The following is a 10,000-nucleotide window of genomic DNA, read 5'->3' as shown; positions in this document are numbered from 1 at the left end:
CTACACTACGTCTGTTGATCAGGCCTTGAGTGCATGCATAATTATGATTATATTTGTGTGTACCTTTCCGAGTGGATTTCTCCTACAGAATTTTGACAGGGGACAACACAACACTCTCGTTCTTTTTCTTTGCAAATTCTATATAGAAATTAAGTATCTGCTAGAAAATTTTGCTATTTCTGTCTATGAATTAAGATATTCATATAATGGTACTGTTCTCAAAGACGTCTTTCTCTCTCCCTCCCTCCCTCTGTGTCTCTGTTGGTCTGTCTGTCTGTCTTTCTTTGTTTTCTCTACATTTCTTGGCGCATATACGTTATTCTAAAGAGTGTGTTTGCGTTCATGTGTACAATTTCCATGTAGTCCTTTCCATAATTTGTAATGATTGTGATGCTTTAATTTCCTCTTCTTCTTCTTTCTCTTCTTTTTCCTTTCTCGTTTCATGATATGTGATGCTATTTGCAATTCATTTGTTTATATTTTTCCCTAATTTTCTCCTTTTGGGGGCTGGATGAAAAAAAAACAAAAAAAACATTGTTGCTTATTCTATTAACCTCAGATATAAAATTCATTCATTCATAAAATTCATTCATTCATTCATTCATTCAGTGCGCCACCAAAGCACGTGCTGCAGACGGCTCCTCGGTTTATCGTCTAGACGCTCAGTTCGATTCTCCATTCAAACTTGGGAGACAGGGCGCCGCCGGAGAGCGGGATTCGAACTCAGACCCTCACGGAGCCTGTACTGGCAGATGAGCCTCTTCACTATCTTCCTCTCAAAAGACTGCTGTTGTCTGGCAGAACCAGTCCACGGGCCTGTACCGGCGTTTCATGGAGTCCACCGGCATTGCCCGCCTTGGTACCCTCGCCCCAGCCGGACTCCACACACCAAAGAGTGACGGCTAGTGTTCTTTCAGGCACAGATGGAACACGCCACCCATAAACCTGGTGATGACGTCTGGCCTAGTGACGTCATTTTGATTTCGCGTCATGATAAAGAAAACTTTGCCAGAAGAAGAGCCTGTGGCTCACCACGTTGCGTCTCTTTTATCTCGTGCAAGTCGACTTTCACCAAGATTGTTTTAGTCTACCTCTGTCTTACTGTGAAGACTGTAAGGCGATGGATGGTCCAGTGGTAATGCGCCCGACAAGGAAGCCAGTGTCTGCGAGTTCGAGTTGAGGATTTTTACTCACCCGACCTTGATTGTTGGTTTGGTTGGGTGCTGGTCATTCGGTCGTGCCTGCAGAATGCACTTTGCAGGCGGCACACATGAAAGAACCCACGGCAACAGATGGGGCTGTACCTGGAAAAATTGTCTGTTGTAAAAAGTATATACAAGTTTTTAAGTAAAAATTTGCTTATTTATTTGAAAAAAACATCGGTTGTAAAAAATGTATACAAGTTTTTGATTCAAATTTGGCAAATTTATTTGTTTATTTGTTTGTTTGTCATGTTTATTTATTTATTTATCAATCTATTCATAATTATTCCTGTTGATATTCATATTTCCAATGTTCGCTCAGATGCAGCTTCTTCAGGCGAGGTTATAAGAATGTACACCCTCATCTGAAAAATATCTAAGTTCACCACAAATGACACTGGATCACATGAAATAACCAGAAACGCTTGACAAGGTCGGAAACAATTGAAAACACAAACATGAAAAAGAAAGAAAGAAAATGGACAGGGGATATCACTCTTGAAACTTCCGCTGCTTTCTGCTGCATGAGAAGCCCACTATTCAATCAGCGCCCGGTTTTCAGCGTTCAAGGGAAGTAACAACTTGCATGAGTTCGGGCCGTGTTTCTTGGTTACCTTTCCTTCGTCCAACTCGCCCATAATGTCAACTTAGTTTTGGTCTCTGCAGTCAGTTTGACATTTCGTGTGTCTGTGTGTGTGTGCGTGCGTGCGTAGGTGTGTCTGTGTGAGTGTGTCTGTGTATACATGTGTTTGTGTTCGTGCATGCATGGGATGGTGCGTATGTGTATGTTTGTGTGCGTGCTTATGGTGCGTATGCATGCGTGTGTAGGTGTGTGTGTGTACATGTGTTTGTGTTTAAGTCTGTGCGTGCATGAGTGGGATGGTGCGTATGTGAGTGTTTATATGTGTGTGTGTGTGTGCGTGCCCCTGTGTTTGCGTGTGTGTGCGTGAATCTCTATGCGTGTGTGTGTGTACCCAAAGCAGCAAAATGGTTGTCCCTTGCAAAAATACTGCAGAAAAATTCATTTTGATTGAAAAAAGAAACATCTGCACACACAAAAAGCAGAGGAAAGTATGGGAGTGGTGGCACTGAACTGCCATGTGCCAAATACAACGCAATATAATACAAGACAATGCGGTACAGACATAAACATCCAGGCGTCAAACTCCAAAATAACTGTAAATGGGATGAACATATTAAAAGTATAATCAATGCTGTAGCTATGTTGGTTTCTTGTCTTAAGACGTACAAGTTTAACAGGAGAGCACTAGAAATGTACAAATCATTCATATTACCACATTTTGACTTTGCCAATGTTGTTTGGGATAATTGCACAGATGCACTATCAGACTCTCTGGGAAATTTACAGCTTGAAGCATTAAGAACCATAATTGGAGCTGTTCGTGGGACAAGTCACCAGAAAATATACCAAGAATCAGGGTTCTGTACACTTAAGGAAAGAAGGAGCAGACACAAACGTGCATTATTTCAAGATGGTTAACGGTCCATGCCCTAATTACCTAAAGGATCTTGTTCGTGGTCTTGTTTCAGACAGTAACCCTTACCATAGACGCAGGTCATTGGAACGCACCGTACCAAAATTTCACTCTGAATATCAGAAATCATTCATACCATCCACTTCTTATCTCTGGAATTCTCCACCTGATTATGTGAAAACCAGCAATTCCTTAAGCCAGCTTAAACATTACCTGCGTGCTAACGATGCCGTAGTGCCTAGCTATTATTACTTTGATAAACGGAAGGAACAAATCATTCACTGTCGACTTCGTCTAAGGATTAGTGATTTGAGAGAAGATATGTTCAAAAGACATTTAATAAATGACTCACTTTGTGCTTGTTGAAGCGAAACTGCTGAATATTATTTATCATTTTGCCAATACTTTCATGTCGCTCGGGCAAACACAATCGTAACTATATCTCAGAACTATATCCACTTACAAACCCTTTTGTATAGAGATCCTGATCTCCAAAAGCATACGAACATATTCATATTTCAAACTGTTCACCAGTTTATTTCCGATTCAAATAGATTGTAACTTAAAAGTATTTGTGAAGAACGGGTACAACACGATTCTATTTCTTAAATATGTTGGATGTCTTAATCATATTATACCCTTGACTGACAAAAATGTTCAACGGATTGGTCAATGATCTGTCCAAATTTCTCCTCTCCCCTCTGCCTCCCCCTCCACCACCATCTTACCCACCGTTTTTTTCTAAATTTCTTTTTTTTTTTTCCTTTCGTGTTTCTCTTCCATCAGGCCGATACCTCCGGTGACTATAGATTTAATTTCATGTTAATATTGATAGTAGCATCATTTTACAATATCGTGTGTTCATTTGTTTTATTTCTTTACTTTCTATATATGAATAAGTTCCTTGCTACAAATGATAATATTATGTTTGAACAATTAAAGGTTACTTAAACCAATGCGGTATGGCATGATACAATACAATACAATACAATACAATACAATGCAATACAATACAATACACCAGTGACAACACAGAAAGGGGGTGAGTGTGACAGAAGGAACATGATGGAGAAGAAAGAGAAAGAGCGGGAAGAGGAAAAGGGAAGTATTTCGAACCATGTGGATCAGAAGGCAGAAAATGAAGGGCATGATAGGCTTGTGCGTGTGTCTGTGTCTGTGTCTGTGTCTATACTCTGCCCGACGTTGTTTGTTTGTTTTGTGTGTGTGCTTTTTTGTTTTTGTTGTTTTTTGTGTGTGCTTTTTTGTTTTGTTTTTTTTGTTTTGGGTTTTTTTCGACTCGACTTCATTTGTGGTTATGGAACCGAAAAGAATCACTTTTCACACACTATACAAATTAAAGGATCATCATGAACCATGTATTGGTAATTTCAGACGCATGCGCTCACATACATATTTGGCAAGTGTGTGTGTGTGTGCTGGTGTGTGTGTGTGTGTGTGCATGTGCGCGCGCGTGTGTGTGCGTACATGTGTGTGCGTGTGTATGTATGTGTTCGTGCGTGTGTGAGCGCGTATGTATTTATGTGCGCCTTGTATGTGTTTGTGAGAGTGTGTGTGTGTTGGTGTGTGTGTGTGCATGTGCGCGCGAGCGTGTGTGTGCGTACATGTGTGTGTGTGTATGTTTGTGTCCGTGCGTATGTGAGCGCGTATGTATTTATGTGCGCCTTGTATGTGTTTGTGAGTGTGTGTGTGTGTGTGAGGAAAGTTGTGTGTGTCTGTGTGTGTATATGTGCGTGTGTGTGTGTGTGTGTGTGTGGTGACAGTTTCACAGTGTATGTGGTGACCCCAGCTGCCTAGTTATGATCATTCACGTAGCCGACATCTGCAGCTGACCGCTAGCCTGGTACGGGATGTGTGTGTGTGTGTGTGTGTGTGTGTGTGTGTGACACAGCAAGGTCCAGGGATTTACACTGCTCGCTTTGAACCCTTCCGAACCATCCTAATTAATGCTGTTGCTGTTTCCTCCTCCTCCTCCTCCTCCTCCTCCTCCTCCTTCTTCTTCTTCTTCTTCTCCGTTCTTTGGAGGATTGGAGGAAAATATGTTGTCTTTCTTCTTCTTTTTTTTTTTTTTTTTTTTAATTTCTTTTTGGTTGTGTGAGTCGTCTACGTAGATTAGGTCAGGGTGATGGGTTATGGAAGGGGTAGGGTGATGGGTGTGCAATTTGGAAATTGGGTTCGGGGGTGGGATAGCAGTGGAACGAGAAGAAGCCGGAGGAGGTAAGAGGTATTGGGTGGATAGGGAAGGTTGGGGGCGGGGGTGGGGGTGGGCGTCGGTGACCGCCAGGTAGAAGAGGGGGACTGGGGGAGGGGGGGGGGAATGGCGAGTTAGTGTGGTGATAGGAGAAGGGTATGTAGTTGGAGAAAAGTACAGGTGCACTGAGCACACATATAAATTTGATTGATCATGCAACTGTTCTGCATTACAGGGTTATTTCAAAGGGAAAAAAAAAACACAAGGCGGTGTAACGAAAAATAAATATGCTTGACGTTCGCCCAAAAAGAAACTCAAAAGACACTACCATAGTTATTTCAGATACATCACATCTCTTAAATTTGACTGGAAAATCAAATACAGAACACAGAATACTTTATCAGCTCAACAACATAAATTCATTTGTGTTGTAAAACACATAGACAATACTCGAAAATTGCATTCATATCCATAAAAAGACATAAGACATAAGTGTCTCGGATGGAGGAAAATTTGTTGTCTTTCTTCCTTTTTTTTTTCTTTTTTGTTGTTGTTGTTGCTGTTGTTGTTGTTGTTGTGCAAATTGTCCGGGTAGGTTAGGTCAGGAGGAGGGGTTATGAAAGGTGGATGGTGGTGGGGGTGTTCAGGGTCGGCAGTTAGGAAATTAGGGGTGGGGGGGGGGAGGGGAAGTGAGGGGAGGGGGGAGAATAGAAATGGGAGGAGAATCTGGAGGGGGTAAGAGGTATTTGGTGGACAGGGCGGGGAGTCGTTACAGGGGTTTGAACAGGGCGGGTGCATCGAGGCCCCGTGTGCAGAACGCACTTGACACACTGAAGAAGATAATAATAATAATAATAATTTATCTTTATATAGCGCTATAATTCAAGCATAAGCGAGCTCTAAGCGCTTCACAATCCAGTACCTAAAGTGAAACAAGAAAGCATATAAAAAGTAGTAGAAACATAAAACAGAATCATTAATACTATAAAAACACAATGTCGTGTAATGTTTTTGTAAGAAAGGTAATCATGTAGGTATGGTTTTAAGATAGTGTAAAACAACAACTAAATAGTTATGGCGTATTGAATAATGCAAGAATATTGTATTTGATAAGTACAGGGCATAGATATTGATTATAAATCAGTAAACATCGACAAATGAAAAGAAATGAAATAAGCAAACATGATAAAATTTGGTAAAGTGGGTACATCTTAGCAAGTTAGATAACATCAGCATTCCATAAGCATCCGCATGAACAAATAAGGCTAGACTTGAAAAGATCGACTTTTGGGATATGGATTGACACCATACTCTTGGGAGGATGACGGATTAGGTTGGTCATAAATTTACTTCTTAACTCTCTCCATACGAACGGCGAAAGAGACAACGTTAACAGCGTTTCACCCCAATTACCATCATCAAAATATTGCAATCGGAAGGCTCTTATACTGAAGATGTAAATGTTGACAAAGAAAACCACAATTCTGACGACGGAAGCTAAAGGTTAGGTCATTCAGACACCCACTGGACATCCGAGGGGTCTGTGTAGAGGAGAAGAGAGGACTGGCCGTACTGAGTGGGTTAAAGGAGGATGAGCAGTACTACAGATAATTTTAAACACAAAAAGTGCCTTGGTGTATATAAGTTTCGACTTCAGTGGAAGGGTATTTAAATGTGTGTAATCAGATATCGATAATGATGATGATGATTTAAGAAGAATTATAATCTCATGGCTTGCCAGTAGTGGTTTGTCACTAGTTGATGCGTAATTGATATGCGATTCATTTTGGTGCACAGGAGAATGATTTTCAAAGATGCACATTTAACTCACTCAGTACGGCCAGTCCTCTCTTCTCCATTACACAGACCCCTCGGATGTTCAGTGGGTGTCTGAATGACCCAACCTTTAGCTTCCGTCGTCAGAATTGTGGTATTCTTTGTCAACATTCACCTCTTCAGTATAAGAGCCTTCCTCTTGCAATATTTTGATGATTGTAATTGGGGTGAAACGCTGTTAACGTCGTCTCTTTTGCCGTTCGTATGGAGAGAGTTAAGAAATGTTTTACTTTAGATGGTTGGTATATCAAAAGAGGAGTCGAAATGTGCCCGACAAGGACACATGTGTCCATGACGTCTTGTCCCATGTACGGAGAGAGAGACAGACAGACAGACTGAGAGACAGACAGAGAGAGACAGAGACAGACAAACAGAGAAAGAGAGACACACAGAGACAGAGAGAGGGAGAGAGAGAGAAAGAGACAGAGAGAGAGAGAGAAGTAATAATAGCTTCATAAATATTGAATTATCATCAGTACATCTTTGGAGAGAGCCATACACAGACAGTCACAGATAAACAGAGACAGACAGCGACAGAAATAGACAAAGACAGATTGACAAACACGGACAGAGACAGACAAAGACAGGCAGACACACAGGGACAGAGATAGACAAAGACAGACAGACACACAGGGCCAGAGATAGACAAAGACAGACAGACACACAGGGCCAGAGATAGACAGACAGACACACAGGGACAGAGATAGACAAAGACAGACAGACACACAGGGACAGAGATAGACAAAGACAGACAGACACACAGGGACAGAGACAGACAAAGACACACACACACACAGGGCCAGAAATAGACAAAGACCGACACACAGGGCCAGAGATAGACAAAGACAGACAGACACACAGGGACAGAGATAGACAAAGACAGACAGACACACAGGCACAGAGATAGACAAAGACAGACAGACACACAGGGACAGAGATAGACAAAGACAGACAGACACACAGGGACAGAGATAGACAAAGACAGACAGACACACGGGGACAGAGATAGACAAAGACAGACAGACACACAGGGACAGAGATAGACAAAGACAGACACACGGGACAGAGACAGACAAAGACAGACAGACACACAGGGACAGAGATAGACAAAGACAGACAGACACACAGGGACAGAGATAGACAAAGACAGACACACGGGGACAGAGACAGACAAAGACAGACAGACACACAGGGACAGAGATAGACAAAGACAGACAGACACACAGGGACAGAGATAGACAAAGACAGACAGACACACGGGACAGAGATAGACAAAGACAGACAGACACACACAGGGACAGAGATAGACAAAGACAGACACACAGGGACAGAGACAGACAAAGACAGACAGACACACAGGGACAGAGATAGACAAAGACAGACAGACACACAGGGACAGAGATAGACAAAGACAGACAGACACACGGGACAGAGATAGACAAAGACAGACAGACACACAGGGACAGAGATAGACAAAGACAGACAGACACACAGGGACAGAGATAGACAAAGACAGACACACACACAGGGACAGAGATAGACAAAGACAGACAGACACACAGGGACAGAGATAGACAGACATAAACACAGGGACAGAGATAGACAAAGACAGACAGACACACAGGGACAGAGATAGACAGACAGACACACAGGGAGAGAGATAGACAAAGACAGACACACAGGGACAGAGACAGACAAAGACAGACAGACACACAGGGACAGAGATAGACAAAGACAGACAGACACACAGGGACAGAGATAGACAAAGACAGACAGACACACGGGGACAGATAGACAAAGACAGACAGAGAGAGAGTGTGGGAAGGAAAGACAACATCCGCCATTGAAAGATTGACAGATGATGGGGGGCGGGGGGGGGGGGGGGGGGCAACTTTCAGACAGGCAGAATCCCTCAGATACCCAGACAATACGATCTATCATCGCCACCTCACCCTACCCCACCAACCCCCCACCACCCACCCTACCCCCCCCCCCCCCCCCCCCCCCCAAAAAAAAAACCCACACGCAACCCTTTCACAAAACACCAGACAATCCAATCCATCTTCGTTGCCAAAGACTCCAACAAACGATCACACTGACAAGCCAGCAACACCTTTCTTGACACTTCCTCGTGGGTCAGGAAGGGCTCAGTTCTCAGTGGCCATGAATAAACGTATAAATGATGATGATGATGATGATGATGGTGATAAAATAATAAAATAACAATAACAACAGTAATGACACTAACAGTAATAATGATGATGATGTCGACGACGACAACGACAACAACAGCAACAACAACAACAACAATAAATGATGCATTTATTAAGCGCTGAATCTTGTGCAGAGGCAAAGTAATACGACCAGTTGTCGGTTTGGTTTTCTACGATATTGTTGGTAAAGGCTGTAAATGGTGTCCGTTTTCCCAGTCTAGAAAAAAAGAGATTCAAGATTCAAATGGTATAATGACTTAAGCAACATGCTCACCAAGTAGAAAACACGCCCTCCCCCCTCCACCCGCCCCCCCCCCCCCCCCCCCCCCCCCCCCCACACACACACACACACACCCCTTCCAACGCGTTCCCTCCCTCCTACACTTTTACGCTTTTCACAACATTCTGCTGCTTTTCATAAGGAATATAAAACAATATCTAACGGTATGTATACGCACAATCTTCGTGGACTACTGATGAGGTTCATATTTAAGTAACCCGAGGCCATCGACCCGATTTCGTAGTCACAGAGAGAGGAGAGAGAGAGAATATTCAAATACCATTTGTCAATGTGACTATCTTCACAATCGATTAACATACATTTCCATCACATCAACGAATCAATTAAACAGTGGCAACATAAATCGAATGGCGTTTTTGCATGCTAAGAATTGGTTTTCGGGATGAAACCTTTGTATGTGAGATCATTTTCGCTGAGTCTCCCTTCGCAGTCTTAAGCTATGGTAAATAAATTTTGCTAAGCTGTTTTAATGTTGAACATCACCCAAAAACGCTATGAGATGTATTTTAAGTTTCTTCACGTTTTCTTTTGTAAAATATTTCTGTCTTAAATCATCGGTTGCTGTGCACATCGACAGAAAATGCGTTTCATCTTCCAATCGGCATTTACACAAAGGACACGATAAATCTACCCCATAGTCAAAAGAAAAGCGTAATTTATGTGTTTTTATGTCATATATGTCAAGCCCGAATCGAATGAATGTGTCTCGAAGATCAGTTAATTCAGGGGAGGAGGGTGAGGAA

This window comes from Babylonia areolata, chromosome 21 (genome assembly GCF_041734735.1).
Source record: "Babylonia areolata isolate BAREFJ2019XMU chromosome 21, ASM4173473v1, whole genome shotgun sequence".
Classification (NCBI taxonomy): domain Eukaryota; kingdom Metazoa; phylum Mollusca; class Gastropoda; order Neogastropoda; family Buccinidae; genus Babylonia; species Babylonia areolata.
Note: the sequence above shows the minus strand (reverse complement) of the source record.